This window comes from Aristolochia californica, unplaced genomic scaffold (genome assembly GCF_029961685.1).
Source record: "Aristolochia californica isolate CCGP_79_NKW_82.1479 unplaced genomic scaffold, dmAriCali1.0.hap1 SCAF_4, whole genome shotgun sequence".
Taxonomy (NCBI): domain Eukaryota; kingdom Viridiplantae; phylum Streptophyta; class Magnoliopsida; order Piperales; family Aristolochiaceae; genus Aristolochia; species Aristolochia californica.
The window spans coordinates 24,913,706-24,930,230 of NW_027182103.1; the positions used below are offsets into that span (position 1 = coordinate 24,913,706).

The following is a 16,525-nucleotide window of genomic DNA, read 5'->3' on the forward strand; positions in this document are numbered from 1 at the left end:
TCTACTACCTTCTACTATTATAAATAGAAGTTCATGTACTCAGATTACAACAAGTTATTGATATCAATGAAGTCTTTCACTTTTCTATAAATTCAACATGGTATCAGAGCAGGTTCTATGAGTTGACTTGGTCAACTCACAGAGGTAATGTGATCTTTTTCTCTAAACCCTAAACCCTAGGTCTAGGTTCAAAGTATTTTTTTTCAGTCCCTACAATTGTAGTTTTCATTGCGATTTTCACCTCTATAATTAGTTTTCATATTTCAAGATATATATTGATGGAAAGATATTTTAGTCTAATTTCCAAATAAGAATGATTTGTTCCAATCGGAGTTATCTACAGAGAGATATCGATATTTGAATGAGAAAAGGTCAGATTGCAAAAAGGTTCGAGTAGCAGCAGCAATCTTCTGATTCCGAGGTATTTTTTGCTATCAAGAACTAGACTTTATATGGAGAAATATATATCAAACGAAATATATTTAAGTCTATTCTTTTAACTATTCAACCAAATTTTAATCTGATTTATTTACAAAGAGAAATCAATATTAGAAGCAGCAAACGTCAGATTGAAAAAGAGGTTCGAGCGGCAGCAGAAAGCCTCAACTTCTGAGGTATTTAAACTATCAAGAAAGAGACTTTATATGGATAATTATATATAAAGAGAAAGGTATGTAAGTATATTTTCTGACCTATTCAACCAATTATCGGTATGATTTTTTATAAGGAGATATTGATCATGGAAGAGTCAATGGTCGTTCTAGAAAAATAGGAGAAACATAACTTAGTTCGGCAAGATGACAGAGACCGAAAACTATCAGATTATTTATCTTCTTATAATTATATTTTAAGAATAGATGTTATACTTGGATGAAATTTATTTAAGTCTACTTTCAGAAGGAAAAAATTTCATGTCAATCAGATCTATATTGAAAGATATATTCGAATTGGAAGAATCATAGGTCATGCTGGTATTCTGTTGGATTGAAAAATCCGAATTTATGCCAATTGTTTTGCGTCACTTTTGGAGTTGATCAGGAAAATATCTCACTTCTCCCTGGTTTGAGGTCTTATTTATAAATCTCTGTTATTTGGGTTTATTGCTACATCTATGATATTGGTTTCAAGCTGGGATCATTGCCATTACCTCCCAGCTTGAAGGGGAGAAGTAGAAGAAGAATAAGAAAGATGTATTTTATTCCTTATGTTGTGGATAAGTTTATGTGACCAAAATATTCAATAAAGGAAGATCACAAAAGATGAAGCTTGTGCATCAAAGAATAAATTTTTATATCGGATTATTTCATGGGTTCTTTGACAAAGTTTACTATTTGGTTCGTGTTATATGTGTTGGAAGATGGTCGTGTTATATTTAGCTGCAACTATTATATCTCTTTGGGAACATTATTATTGAATAAGAGGTGGCCTCATGTCATCATTTATTTTACCCCGTCAAAAAGATCAAATTTTTTTGTGGTTGGGACTCCATGACGGAGGAATTTCATCCCCGTCAAAAAGATGAAAATTATTTGTGCTTGGAAGTCCATGACGGAGGAACTTCATCCCCGTTAAAAAGATGAAAATTATTTGTGGTTGGGAGTCCATGACGGAGGAACTTCATCCCCGTCAAAAAGATGAAAATTATTTGTGGTTGGAAGTCCATGACGGAGGAACTTCATCCCCGTCAAAAAGATGAAAACTATTTGTGGTTGGGAGTCCACGATGGAGGAACTTCATCCCCGTCAAAAAGATGAAAATTATTTGTGGTTGGAAGTCCATGACGGAAGAATTTATGAATACATCTATGTTATCCCCCCTATAATGGCTTTTATGTCTCCTACCACTAGAGAGTCTTTGTCCTGTGTAGGGACACGGTGGTGGACACTTCAGAGCAATGCTGAGAGACACACTACCGGTAACAATGGAGTGTGCCCTACATCCAGCATAAGACTGGAGTATGAAGCAATGGTTTACCGGGTAGGAATGATTTTTACTCTCACTTATAATGCTGCAGGGCCTCATGGAAGGACACAACAACGTGAGGGGGAATGTTGGAAGATGAAGGCATATTGGAAGATGTGCCATTTTATACAAAAATATTTTATACATCATTTGTAGCAAGTAGGGAGTTCATGTTGTTCTCTCACCCCCAGCTTGAGGGAGAATATTGGAAGATAATATCAAGCCCAAATGACCAAGGAAGGACCACTTATGTAAGATTATTATAAGATGGGTCACATGACCAAGGAAGGCTCACAAGATGGCCGCAAACCCATAAGAAGTAGGACCCACAATGATTACCAAGAGTTGGCATCCATATCACATCAGTTGGAAGATCAAGAAGGACTCACAAAAGTATCTTTATCTTAGGGTCACGACCAAGAAGATTTTTAGTTTGATTTATGTTTGTCTTTTATAAATATTGAGTTATTTAATTATGTTAGGACTTATCTTTAAGTGTTAGAGTTTTGGTGTAATTGGGACAAAGGTAGTTTTATTGTAATTGGACTCTACTACCTTCTACTATTATAAATAGAAGTTCATGTACTTTGATTACAACAAGTTATTGATATCAATGAAGTATTTCACTTTTCTATAAATTCAACAGCTATATGAGGAAAGCATGCAACAGGACAACAACTAAACAAGTAGAGTCTGCTATTCATCGCCTCCATCACTAGTGCTTGAATCGCATCTATTGCAAACGCCGTGGCACCCCTCTTCTTCTACTTTTCGGCGGCAAAGATTTCTACTTTCTCCTTTTTTGAGCCAATTACTCTAGTTTAGATGAAATGACAAGCGTGGTGGAAAATGCATGTGGACGTGGGCTGGATGGGGACAGAGATGATGGCAATTTATTTCATGTAGAATCAGTGCCCAAGATGAAGGATGTAAAACACTTGCACCTCCTTCCCTGCCTTCTTCATCGCCTCCTCGCACTCCATATCCCTATCATAGATCAGATCTTGCTTGTCGATAGGGACCAAAGGTGTAATAGTAATACCATATACGACTCTGATATAAAGACCACAATAAAAGTTTCTTTTTAGTCTTCTCGGCATCGCAAACATCTCTTCCTTTTTTGACATTGGTACTACTCTTTTCATTAATAAAACCATCACTATATGGCTAGAGACTGATGACTGATCTAGAGCCAAGTGATGTCGGAAGGCAAAAGATTCAACACTCAGATGGTGGAGACTCTCCTCTCAGGAATGATGTAAAGAAAGCCAAAGAACTAAAATAATCATAGATCTGAAGGAGATGACAAAAAAAGAACTATAAAAAATGAACCATCAATATGACAAAAAAAAGGGTTTCTGGAATCCTAAAAATCATAGCTACGAGTCCTAAAAATCAATGCTCTGATACCATGCTGATTTTCAGGATTCCATGCATTTAACTCATGGAGAAAAGGAAAGACGATATATTGGGATAAAACAAGAAGAAGAAAGAGGTTATGGACTTGTGCCCTAACCTTTCCTCTAAAGCTCAATTTATAGATTAATGAAACTGCAATATTAAAATTATACTCTAGAACTTAACGTAATTACATCAATGCCATCTCTATTAGATGACTCTTTATTTACCATCCTTCTATAACTATATGAACCTATGGGCCTTCTCCCTGGCCTATGGCCCTTGAGCCCATCTTTCATATCTCTTGGATGTGTGTGCCTTCCTTGGTCTTATGGGCTTGAGCTCATATTTTAACACATTTGGATGTGTGGGTCTTCCTTGGTCGTGTTATGTCCATCTTCTAATACTTCCCCCTCAAGTTGAGGGTGAGAGAACATCATGAATACCCAGTTTGCTGTAAATGGTCTATAAGATTTTTTTGTATAAAATGGATGTCCACCATATCTTCCAACCTAAGTTGGAAATTTAATTTATATATCGTCTTCCCCTCTTCCGAACACAGAAGAAAAACAGAGAGATTTGAGAGGTATCGTCGCAGCTGTCAGTGATGAACAAGTGATCCTGAGGAAGCAGCTCTAAGATGAATCAGAAGTTTCCTAAAAACAGTAGTAAGATCTTCCAATGAAGCAGCAATGACGAATGCAGAAGAACCAGCAGTTAAAATCAGCAACTCGGCGATATTGTCTTCAGATTAATAGCAGTAGGTGGTAATACAGAATCAAGATATCTTCTGTAAATAAACTCAGATTCATACGAAGCAGAAATGGTAACGCAGTGGTGCCGGTGGTTGCCAAGCAGAGCAAGATTAGAGCCAGCTCAGTAAACCAGCTAGAAGATTTCGACAGCAGGAAGATACGATTCTTTCTTCAAAAGATAGCAAAGAACATTAAAAACAAAGACTCTCTTCCTAGTATATTAAATTCAAGGTACCGAATAGAGAATTTTCCGGAAAATCAGCAGTAAGATCAAGATAAGTTTATGGAAATCAATCGGTAAACTAGCAGCTTGTATAAGCCATACCAACGAAGATGAAGATGCCTCTATTGCTGAAAAAAAATCTGACAAAACCTTGATCTATTGCTGAAGGGCTACGTATCTCCTGCTAATGAGATGCAGTTATCCAAACAGAAATTCAAACCAAAAATTATGCTTCTTAAAAGGATGCATATTTTCTGTTAATGAGATGTCCAAACAGAAATACCAGCGGGAAATCTTGAACACCCCTAAAATTGAAATTCCAAACCGAAATTCTTGTTGTAACACTCCTTAAATAGAAGCAATGACACAGAGCAGAGATTTCGATATGGAATCCGAATAGGTCGCTAATTGCTTCACCAATGTGGGCGAGTTTCCTCAGAGACAGATGCGTCTGAGCTTGCCACTTCCATTCTTGCCTTTGCAACAGCAAGGAATGACTTCAATGATGATGATTCAGTGCTTCCTCTGCTCTGATTACATCAAGACCACCACATACCAGACTGCAAAAAAATTAATGTTCCCTCTACCGAGATTACTGCTCCCTCTACTTTGTTACATGGAGACTACAACAGCAGATGAATAATGAGTACCATGCATACTCTAATGCATACAAGCATTTCACAATATAATCAGCAGCAGATGAATACGTGGAGACTAACTACTTCAGAAACATTCTCTTACTCTACTGGTATCCAATGACAGATGCATAGAGTAACAAAATCAGCAACCAGAATCCGTAAGGATTCTTAGGAGCCAATAATCAGAAACAACGACTACCAAGGATTCGCAAAAACCATCAATCCTATCTGCATCATGTGGATGCCCAATATTGGAGCACAACGATTCTCTAGCTTCCAGTTGAAGTGGTTACGTCGATTAACAAAGACTCAAAAATATTTATGTTACCAAGCAACCGGTAACCGACAAAAAACAATGGAAAGGAGCCAAGAGATATCCAATATTAAATCACACAAATAAAAATATGAACCTTGCCGGAATAGGATCGAGGCAGAGAATTATCAGCAGTAAAGACAAACAACAACAGACTTTGAATAATCATGTAAGGGAAAAAACCCATTGAGTAAATAAGATCGAGAAATTTTAAAATAAAAAATAGGAGAAGACACAGAATCACGCACCCAAAAAAACCGAGAATTCTAAAACTACAGATACGAGTCCTAAAAATCATGTTTTGATACCATGTTGATTTTCAGGACTCCATAGATTTAGCTCATGGATAAAAGGAGAGATGCATAATTGGAGAAAATAGGAGGAAGAAGAGGTTATGGACTTGTCTCCTAACCCTTCCCCTAAATCTCAATTTATAGATTAATAATCCTACAATATTACAATTATGTCCCTGGTACTTAAACTAATTACACCAGTGCCATCTCTAAGAGACGACTCTTTATTTACCATCCTTCCAACATTTTATGGGTCTGTGGGCCTTCTCCTTGGTCTATGGGCCATGAGCCATCTTCCACATCTTTTGGATATGTGGGTCTTCCTTGGTCGCGTGGGTTTGGGCCCATCTTTTGACAATTGAAAAGGAAAAAAAATTAGACATACAAGCTCCCACTCCATCGGGTCATCTCTAGGCCTATATTTTGAAGAATCTTTCATGCCCAGCATGTTAAGTTGTGGAGCCTAATTAAATCTTACCATCTGACACGATATATTGACTGATGTGTCATTAAGGGTAGTGTGGGGATTTCACACTTGTAATCCAATTCCCCTATTTTATTTTTATATATGGGGGCACCGTTGTTAGGGTTTTATCATTTTGACGAGTATCATCATCCTGAGGAGCATTTGGAATTGTAGTCCGAGATGTTAGAGAAAAGCACATGTAAGTGTGTGTGGTTTCTCTTTGTAAACTATTTCATCTTCATAGTAGATTATTGTAGCGGCGGAAGCAAGGATATAGTCTCACCTCAAGTCGAACCTATATAAATCTTGTTGTTATTTTTTGTTGCTTGCTTTTATTTCTTTCATGTTTATTATTATTGATCTCATTAGTTTGAAAGTAGAGCATCTAATTCCTAACTATTGGTATCAGAGTTTTGGTTTATGATTGAAAGAAATGGTTGGCGGAGAAGGATTGACACTGGGAATGAACAAGTTTGATGGTATGGATTTTGCGTTCATGAGGATGCAGATCAAAGATTATATATACCGTAAAAAGCTGAACACACCACTTCTGGATATGAAAACAGAAGGTATAAAGGATAATGAGTGGAATCTCATCAATAGATAGGTGTTGGGAGTAGTCCCATTAATACTGTCAAAGAACGTTGCTCACAACATGGGGTCAGAGAAAACCACAGCGGGGATGATGAAGATTATGTTTGACATGTATAAGCAGCCTTCCACAAATAATAAGGTACATCTCACAAAAAAAAATCTTCAATTTAATGATGATAGAGAAAACATCAGTAGCATAGCATTTGAATGAGTTTAGCACAATTGTCAATCAATTGACATCCGTTCAAATTAAATTTGATGATGAGGTTCATGCATTAATTCTTTTGGCGTATTTGAAAAACTTTTGGGAGCTTATGAGGGTTGTTGTTAGCAACTATGTAGGCAATGGGAAATTGATCTTTAATGATGTTCAGGATACTATTCTTGTGGGGGAAGCTGTTATGATCCCGGATCTAACACAACGAATTGTAGGGAAAAAGAAGAAAAGAAAAGAAAATCAAGCCAAAGGGAAGCTTGAAAACCCTCGGTTCTTTAAGGAGAACGCACACCCCTGAGCTCGTTTAGGAGAACTCAAAACCCTCTGCTTAACCTAAATTCAGACTTGTCTCTTTTCCATTCTTTACACCCTAAATAGTGACCATGTCAACAATGTTCAAGAGAAAATTACAGATTGCCCCTCCACGGCATTTAAAGTAAATAAACTTAATGACTAAGTAATTGACTTAACTTACTAACTAAGTAACTTAATGACTAAGTAGCTAACTCAGCCATGGCATCTTTAAATGACTCGGCCTGCTAACATTACACCCCTCCTGGAAAAAGAGCTTGTCCTCAAACTTGAAGGTAGGGATGTGTGCCAAAACGTTGACATATCTCCCCAAGTAGCATCTGTGGCATCCACATCAACCCACTGGATGACACAAGTGGCGTAAGCGCTGCAATGTAACACTCTAGATGGAGAGATTGCTATATCTGAAACCCTCCACTAGTTCCCCCAGTTGCCAAAAAGTTTCCTCTGAAAATTAACAATTTTTTGTATCCAACTACTCTACTATGGTAGAAGCACCAATAGTATTCAACATATATTCTCCACCTTGGAGTGCATTTGTTGCTCCTTTCCTTTCTGCTTCAGCCTCCTTTTCACGTTCTTTCCAGCTCTCATATGCATGGTCATCTATTTGTTGCTCATGCCTACAGATTGGGCACGAATTATGCTCATCCAGCCATGGCTTGAGGCAATTTGGGTGAAATAAAAGCTTGCAAGGCAACTCCTGCATCTTGTCATCTATAACCAAGTTCTCCCTGCAAACTGCACATTCTGTCTCTCTCCCTAGCTTCACCCAGATTTCATGTGTGATTGTGATGATTGGAAGCCTTGCAACCATCTCTTTTGAGGCTGGAGGTGGCTTCTTTGGTCCAACACCAATTTCCTGTAGTGAAGCTTCAATGACAGAATCAAGGTCCTGCAAACCACTGATTTCTAGCTTAGTATTTACCAACTTTTCCAGCATTGCAGAAGCAGCATCAGGACCAAAATTGTTTGTTCTATTACTCTCCCCATGGGATTGAGAAGACTCAGAAGAACTAACCTGCTCTTGTGTGTTACCAAGAGTTGTAAGTAAATTCTATGCCACAAGCCATGCAGGTGGCCGGGGCTCAGGCCCAACTATTAAATGTCCTTCAAATAGAAATCTAGAATCTTTGTACGGAGTATTTGGTGGAGTCTGAGGCCCGGGGTCCATTCTCTACCTCATCTAAATGTTCAAGAGCCCTAGCAGTGCATGCTCCTAGGTGCTCCTTCAGTGAAGACTCAACAACAATGCGTTATGCATCTTCAAAAAGCCTCAAACCTGCATGCCAGAATCCTGGTGCTATATATCTAGTCTGCAAGATCGTTGCAGCCCAAAAAATTACAGAATAAATGCATTTACAAAGTGACGAAGAAGCATAAGAATAAGTTTCAAGAAGAATGGATTGGATCAAAGACACGGCTTCTTCAAAGGTATGTTTCTTCCCTAGCCGTTTCTGCAGCTCTTGTAATTTCTGCTTCATAGAATCTTCGGACACCATTAGTTTTAGCTCGCTTTTCTTTCTTTCCTGTAGCTTCTCTAGTGTCTTAGAAAGGGAAGCAAAATTCCAGATAATAAGAAATGAATTTCCCACACTCTTCATGGTCATGGCAGAGAACCAGTATGGAAGCATTGCACCCACAATCAACCCAATGAAAACTTTAGGTGTCAAAACATCCACTGTGGAAATTTCAGCACGGCTCACAAAGGCACCAAAGAGAGCCAAAGACACCAGGGTGGCTGAACCAATGGAAAACCCCCTTCCAATAGCAGCAGTAGTGGTTCCAGCGGCCTCAAGGGCATCAGTTATTTGGCTCACAAAGGCACCAAAGAGAGCCAAAGACACCAGGGCGGCTGAACCAATGGCAAACCCCCTTCCAATAGCTGCAGTAGTGGTTCCAGCGGCCTCAAGGGCGTCAGTTATTTCGCATATCCTGTGACTCATGTCAGCCATCTCAGCAATACCTCCAGCATTGTAACTAATGGGACGATATGCATCAATGGCCACACCAGTAGCAATGGTGTACAACATTCCAAAAGCTGCCACCGCAATGCCATACATGGCAGCAAGGCTAAATCTCACAAAAATGCTGACAACAATAGCCTCATTGAAACAATTAACATGTATGTACACCTTTAATTGGGCACAAGCTGAGAGGACTGAAACAACTACAACCCCATCTAGCTTAACACCTTCAACTAGCCATAAGCCTCTTTGCTTGTTCTAAGCATACCCCGCAATCCTCCTAATCCAAGAACTCACATTTCTTTTAGGCATTTCATCAAACATAATAGTTAAAAATTCTTTGATCCCATTATCAACGCCATTCAGATCCCTCCAACACATTCCAGAAATTCCAACAAAATTTCCAGTAAAGGCATACTGTGTAAACTCATATAGACCTCGGTATACAGAAAAACCAGGGATATTCTCCATCACTAAAACCCAATCTCTTGAGAAACATGTATTGTCAAAAAAAAAAAATTGAAATAGAAAGCTTCCCAGGAGTCCTAATCCAAAGACCCACATATAGCCAATAACTGAATCAGATTTTACCTTTGAGAAAACATTCACCGCCAGAAACCCAAATGCAATTTGTAATTTTATGGAATTCTTTATTCTTGGCTGTTCATCCTACGATCGACATCATTTCTCCAATTTTTTATCCACTCTACAATCAGCTGGAATAAGAGAAACTGGCGGGTGTCCGAGAAGTTAGGGAAGGAGCTTCGCTATTGCTTCATATAAGTCGCGATATGAGGTACCCCTGAAGCTAATACGGTTTTCGAAGTTCAATCTCTAATTATTTTGGAAAGCAAAGTCAAAGTCCCAGTCATGAATGACGGAGACCTCACGGAGGATTCTTGGAACCATGGTGATCTCATCCAGGCTCTTCTTGCCAATGACCTTGACGACAAACATTGTGCCATCAACGACGGACTTGGCGTAGTAAACCTTGGCGAAGGGTCCCTGGCTGATGAGCCTGTTGAGCTTGTATTTTCTGAACAAATTGGGTGTGTCGGCGTCAAGGACATGACGGTCTCCATGGGTAACAAAATCAATCAACCTAAGGAAAGTCTCGAGTCCCGAGGCTATTCGCCTATGCTCTTGCTCTCATGCTTGCTTCGGACTCTCGTTCTGCCACGGTAACAATTTCCACTTTGAAATGAAAATCTCTGGATTTTTTTACCTTCTTGTTCGCATAAACCTCTAATGATGGACAATAAAAAATGTTGGGTAGAAGATATTTATGCCTCATGACGAAGGAGAGCCTGGCCTATTTTCGACAGTTAGCAGCAGCAAGTCGTGGCCGAAATTTAGCATGGGGTTCCTCTGCTCGGAAATTTCTAGTCTCAATTTCTAGAAGAAGGTTAGGTTTTCGTGAACAAGGGAGATTTGAGGTCGAACTCAAATTTGGCTGTTCTGACTCGATTTTGAGGTCGAATGATGGGCATCAACTATTCATATTCTAGAGCAGCGACCTTCCCCTCTGAGGCCTTAATGTGATGTTTCTCAATTTATAGCAATGTCTCGGACATTATAGTGGAAGACTCACACATTCCATTACGCAATGTTGAAACCCATGTGTGTATTTCTCCCGATAGATCGAGTATGGCAAGCCATTTTTTCTCGGGACAAAGCATCTCTCATTGTGTTCCGACTCTGATACCACGTTGTTAAGATCCTGAATCTAACAAAGCGATTCACAGGGAAGAAGAAGAGAAAAAAATAAAATCAAGCCAAAGGGAAGCTTGAAAACCCTAGATTCGTTAAAGAGAACGCACACCCCTGAGCTCGTTTAGGAGAAATCAAAACCCTTTTTTTTAACCTAAACGCATACATGTCTCTTTTCCATTTCTTGCACCCCTAAATAAGGATCACATCAACAAGGTTCAAGAGAAAATTACATATTTGCCCCTCTACGACATTTAATGTAAATAAACTTAATGACTAAGTAATTGACTTAATCTACTAACTAAATAACTTAAAAACTAAGTAACTTAATGACTAAGTAACTGACTCAGCCAAAGTATTTGACTCAGCCACGGGGACTCTGCATGACTCGGCCTACTATTGAGTTCATAATAGAAGTTCGTAGAAAGGACTCCGAAGAATCGTTGACATCTAATTCTGCCTTAAGTGTCGATACTAGGGGTATGAACTTCGAGAGGAATTCCAGCAAGGGCAATAGTAGAGGGAAATCAAGGAATGGAAGAAGAAAGTCTAAATTCATAAGGAATGTGGAGTGCTGGAATTTTAGCAAGTTAAGTGACATAAAGAAAAACTGCAGAGCATCGAAGAAGATGAAAAGAAACACAATGCTGCAAATTTGGTAACTGAATAAGTACAAGATGCTTTACTCTTGTTGGTTGATAGCCCTATTGACTCTTGGGTGTTTGATTTAGGAGTTTCTTTTCACACCACCACACATTGTGAGATCATGGAGAATTATGTTGTTGGAGATCACGGGAAGTTATATCTTGCTAATGGAGAACCTTTGGATATTGTTGGTATTGGTAATGTTAGTTTGAGGATGTGAAATGGGATAGTGTGGAAAATTCACAAGGTGAGACATGTGCCAAAACTTATGCATAAACTAATTTCAGTAAGGGCAGCTTGATGATGAAAGTCATAATGTGAATTTTAATGGTGTTGCTTGGAAAGCCACTAAGGAAGCCATGGTTGTTGTACGAGGAGTTAAAATTGGAACTCTTTACATCACTTCCAATTGCAGAGACACGGTTGCAGTTGCTAATGCTGTTACTAATTCTAACTTGTGTCATTATAGGCTCAATCACATGAGTGAGAAGGGAATGAAAGTGCTTCAGTCCAAAGGGAAGCTACCAAGGTTGAAAACTGTAAATAATAGTATTTGTGAAGGTTGTATTTTGGCAAGCAGAAAAGGGTTAGCTTTTCTAAGTCTAGAAATGAGCAAAAGACAGTAAAATTGGAGTTGGTTCACACAGATGTATGGGGGCCTTCAACTGTTACTTCCCTTGGTGGTTCTAACTACTATGTGACATTTATTAATGATGCAAGTAGAAAGGCATGGGTTTATTTCCTAAAAAATAAATCTGATGTCTTTGATACCTTCAAGAGATTGAGAGCAATGGTTGAGAATGAGACATATTTGAAGGTGGAGTATCTGCAGTCAGATAATGGGGAAGAATACATAGATGATGATTTCAAATGGTATTATGTCGATAATGATACCAAGATGAAGAAGAACATTCTTGGAAAACCTCAAAAGAATAGTGTGGGTAAGAGGATGAACAAAACTCTGAACGAGCGTGCTAAGAGCATGAGATTACGTTCGGGATTGCCAAAGATGTTCTATTCTAAAGCTATTAGCACTGCTGCCTATTTGATCAACAGATGTCCCTTGTTGGAAGATGGGCTCAATCCCACAAGCTCAAGACAAGTAAGCCCACACGTCTAAGCAGTGGCATATGGGTGAAATAGAATATTTTTCATAAAGATGGCAAAAAAATGTAAATAGGTGTTCCTTTTATGTCTTTTATTTTATCATGTTATTGTCCTAAGGGCATTTTAAAGCTATAAATAAAGGTATTGGCTAAGAGGTAGAGCATTGAAGCTCTCCCATTTTTTCCAGAAATTCATCCAGCCTCCGTCCTCCTTGGTCAGTGGTCCCTCTTCTCTCCTTAATCCTGTTGGAATACAAGGCCAGAGCCCACACAACCAAGGAAGGCCCACATATCAAAGTATATAAGAAGATGGGCCCAAGCCCATAAGACAAGGAAGACCCATGAATCCAAGAGAGATTCAAGATGGGCTAAACGCCAATATATCAAGGAGAAGGCCCATAGGCCCACATGCATTGATGGTAGGATGGTAAATAAAGGGTCATCTCATAGAGATGGCATTGATGTAATTATGTTAAAGTTCCAAGGTTAAAACCCTAAACCTTAAACCCTTAGTTCAGGGGTATTATTATAATATTTTAGTTTCATAAATCTATAAATAGAGCTTCAGGGAGAGGGTTAGGAAGAATCAATTCCATAATCCTTCTTCCTCCAGTTTTATCCCAATGGGTTTCTTTTTCCTTTTCTCCATGAGATAAATTCATGGAGTCCTAAAAATCAACAAATCCAAACTCTATCCATCTATGTTCTTCTACTTCTCTTTCTCCTTCTCCTTCTCCTCTCCTTTCTCTCTTCTTCTTCTTTGATCTAAAGTCCTTCACATGAGCTCCTAAATTCTACATGGTATCAGAGCAAGGAGTTTAGGGTCCCCTTTGATGAAGTATACAAAGAAGTATTTATGAAGTCTGTCCAATAATTTGTTCATGAAATGAGTCCAACCATGAAGAGATAAGTCAATTATGGCCTCTATTTACATACTCTTTCTTTAATTGTTGAACTCTTGATTTCTGAATCACATAAAGTCAAGATAATCATCATATGAGAGGTTGTAAATATTTATCTCTTATGACTAAGATGATGTTATAGTCTTGATCTTTTTGTCGCTAAATTACAAGCTGGATCAAGATTAGTTGCTGCTAGTGTCTTATCAAGATTGATAAATTGATGATTTACGATTTCGTTACCTTTATGTCACTTGGATCAATTTTATTTGAGAAGTAATTTCAGCACATGTTGCTGTAAATTCTCTCACTTGACAATGCTTTTGGGATCTTGTTATGTTGTTGGATGACCATTATATGGTTAAAATTCCAGCACTTACGTATCTCTATGACTTTTCTGCTCTTGAACTTCAACGATTGCCACTTTTTTTATGTTGGAGTGTTACCATGAGCTGAGGAAAATTTGTTTCCAAGAGTCCTGATTTGCCTCTAAGTTTCTCTAAAAAATTCTCTCATTTTGTGTTGGAGTTTGGATTAAGACATAAGAGTTCGCATCTATACTCTCCTCTTTGTTTTTCTATAAGAATATAAGAAAAATTGAGTGATGGCTGGATGTTGCCCCCATTTGACAAAAGCACAAATTCCTTGATGATTTGGTACTTGTTCTTTTGAAAAATGTCTATTCCCTCTATTGTTGGTGACTGATTTGGTCCACGATTTCTTCAAATTGTATTCAGTAATTTTTATTTAAAAAAGGCCCTTGCAATTGACCTCAACATTTGAATTGCCTCATGATGAAGAGTGGACATACAAGTAAAAAGAGTGACATACTCCACATTACTACAATTCCATTAAGAGGTCTTTCCAATTACCTTAGCTGGTCACAATCGGTACGATGGGTTCTCATTACTCTTGACCTGCTCAATCACGTTATCAAATTCCCTCCTCCGATTGATGAAGAAGATATAGCTTACCACAAGTGGATTAAAAATGATAACATGGTTATTAGTTGGATCATAAATAGCATGGAAGAGCATGTAGCAAACAATGTGATCGACTTGGAAACAGCCAAACACATTTGGGACACATGCTAAGCTATACTCCAGTACTACCTCCTTAAAAAAATTATTCAATATCTTACAAAGTATGTTGAATACTAAACAAGGATATAACATTCATGAATTTTTGGCTCGGTTTTGGGGCCTTCTCTAAGAATGAAAAATAGCTCAGCCATATTCCATAGACATTGAAATTCAAGAAAGGCAATAGGCCTTGGTAGCAGCTATTTGCTTGAGAAATATCAAGCCTTACCTTGAGGTGTCTAAGACCCAGCTTCTTAGCTCCTCTACTCTTCCATCCTTCAATGACATCAGTGCAACGTTGCTATGGATCCCTGACCCATCTCCTACTTCCCCCATTGATGCTCCATCTACTATGTACTCCAACAATAGGGGTACATCATCCTCATACTGAGGACACGACAACAATATGAGAGGGGTTTGTAATAGAGGTGGTCAAACATGTCCAACCCATTCCCACACTGAGCCCTATCTTTGCATTTACTGTGGTGGTCAAAACCATCTGGTGGAAACTGGCTAGAAAATTCATGGCAAGCCTAATTGGGCCACGATGAACCCAACTTTTGTTAATGTTGATAAACGGGAAGAAAAGGCTGACTCCCACTCGGGAAACATGACTCTCATTGCTGAAAACTATGCCACATTTCAGAAGATGAAGTCTCTAATGGATTCCTCCGTTCCTCCGTTACCTACTACTGCTACCACCATTACCTTAGTTATGCTTTCTTCCTCTTCATCCTCTTCCTTTTGGATCATCAACTTCGGGGCCTCCGAACATCTGTCAGGTAACAAACACTTGCTTCATTCCTTATCTCCATGTCTTCCTCAAAAATTTATTACTATTGCTAATGGTACCCAAACCAAGGCACTTCACAAGGGTTCTTCCTCTCTTACATCTTCTATTCCTCTTCAAGGTGTTTTGTTTGTCCCTCAATATCATTTAAATTTGCTTTCGGTTAGTCAAATAACAAAAAATTGAATTGCTGTATCACCTTCTCACCCTCTTCTTGTACATTTCAATATCTAACTATGAAGTGGGTGATTGGTGGTGGCCATGAAAAAAGGGGCTTGTACTACTTCTTTCTTCCACCATTAGCAGCCTTATCATCCACTACATCTAAGGCACAACTTTGTCACAACTAGCTTGGCCATCCGTCTACCTCTTCACTTCATTATTTACTTCCTTCATTAAAACCACTTTCTACTTTCAATTGTGAGGTTTGTCAAAAAGTTAACACCATAGGAGTTCATATTCTCCTCGCCTTACAACTACAAGTGTTTCTCCTTTTGCTTTAATACACTCTGATGTATGGGGACTTTTGTGTGTCTCTAATATTTCTCAAGTTAGATACTTTGTTACTTTTGTTGATGACTTTTTTTTAGTCACTTGGTTATATATATTTAAAGAATGATCAGAAATTCTTTCTATCTTTAAAACCTTTCATATTATGGTGTTGACTCAATTTTAAAGAAAATTCAAATCCTTAGGTCTGATAATGATAAAGAGTATTTATCTAATGAGTTCAAATCATTTTGTGAGGGTAATGGGCTTATCCATCAAACATCATGTGCCTATACCCCTCAACAAAATGGTTTTTATGAAAGAAAGAATCATCACCTTCTTGAAGTTGCTCAGGGCCTCCTCTAATCCATGACGGTACCCTACTTTTATTGGCATCCTGCTATACTTACAACCTATTTTCTTATCAATAGGTTATCTTCATCTATTCTTAGTAGTAAAACTCCTTGCTCTGTTTTATTTCATGGTGAAGATACCTTTTCTCTTCCTCTTAAAGTTTTTGGATGTACATGTTTTGTTCATGTCACTTCACCACAAAAGATTAAACTTGATCCTCGTTCTTTGAGGTGTACTTTTTTGGGCTACTCTCACACCTAGAAAGGATATTCCTGTTACAATCCTTCCATTTGGAGGATGCTTGTATCTCAG

General features: G+C 38.3%; 1 pseudogene; it reads right to left on the reverse strand.

Moving 5' to 3' along the window:
• Positions 1–7,381: 7,381 nt before the first annotated feature.
• On the reverse strand, positions 7,382–8,673 carry LOC137963165 (E3 ubiquitin-protein ligase AIP2-like; annotated as a pseudogene).
• Positions 8,674–16,525: the final 7,852 nt, after the last annotated feature.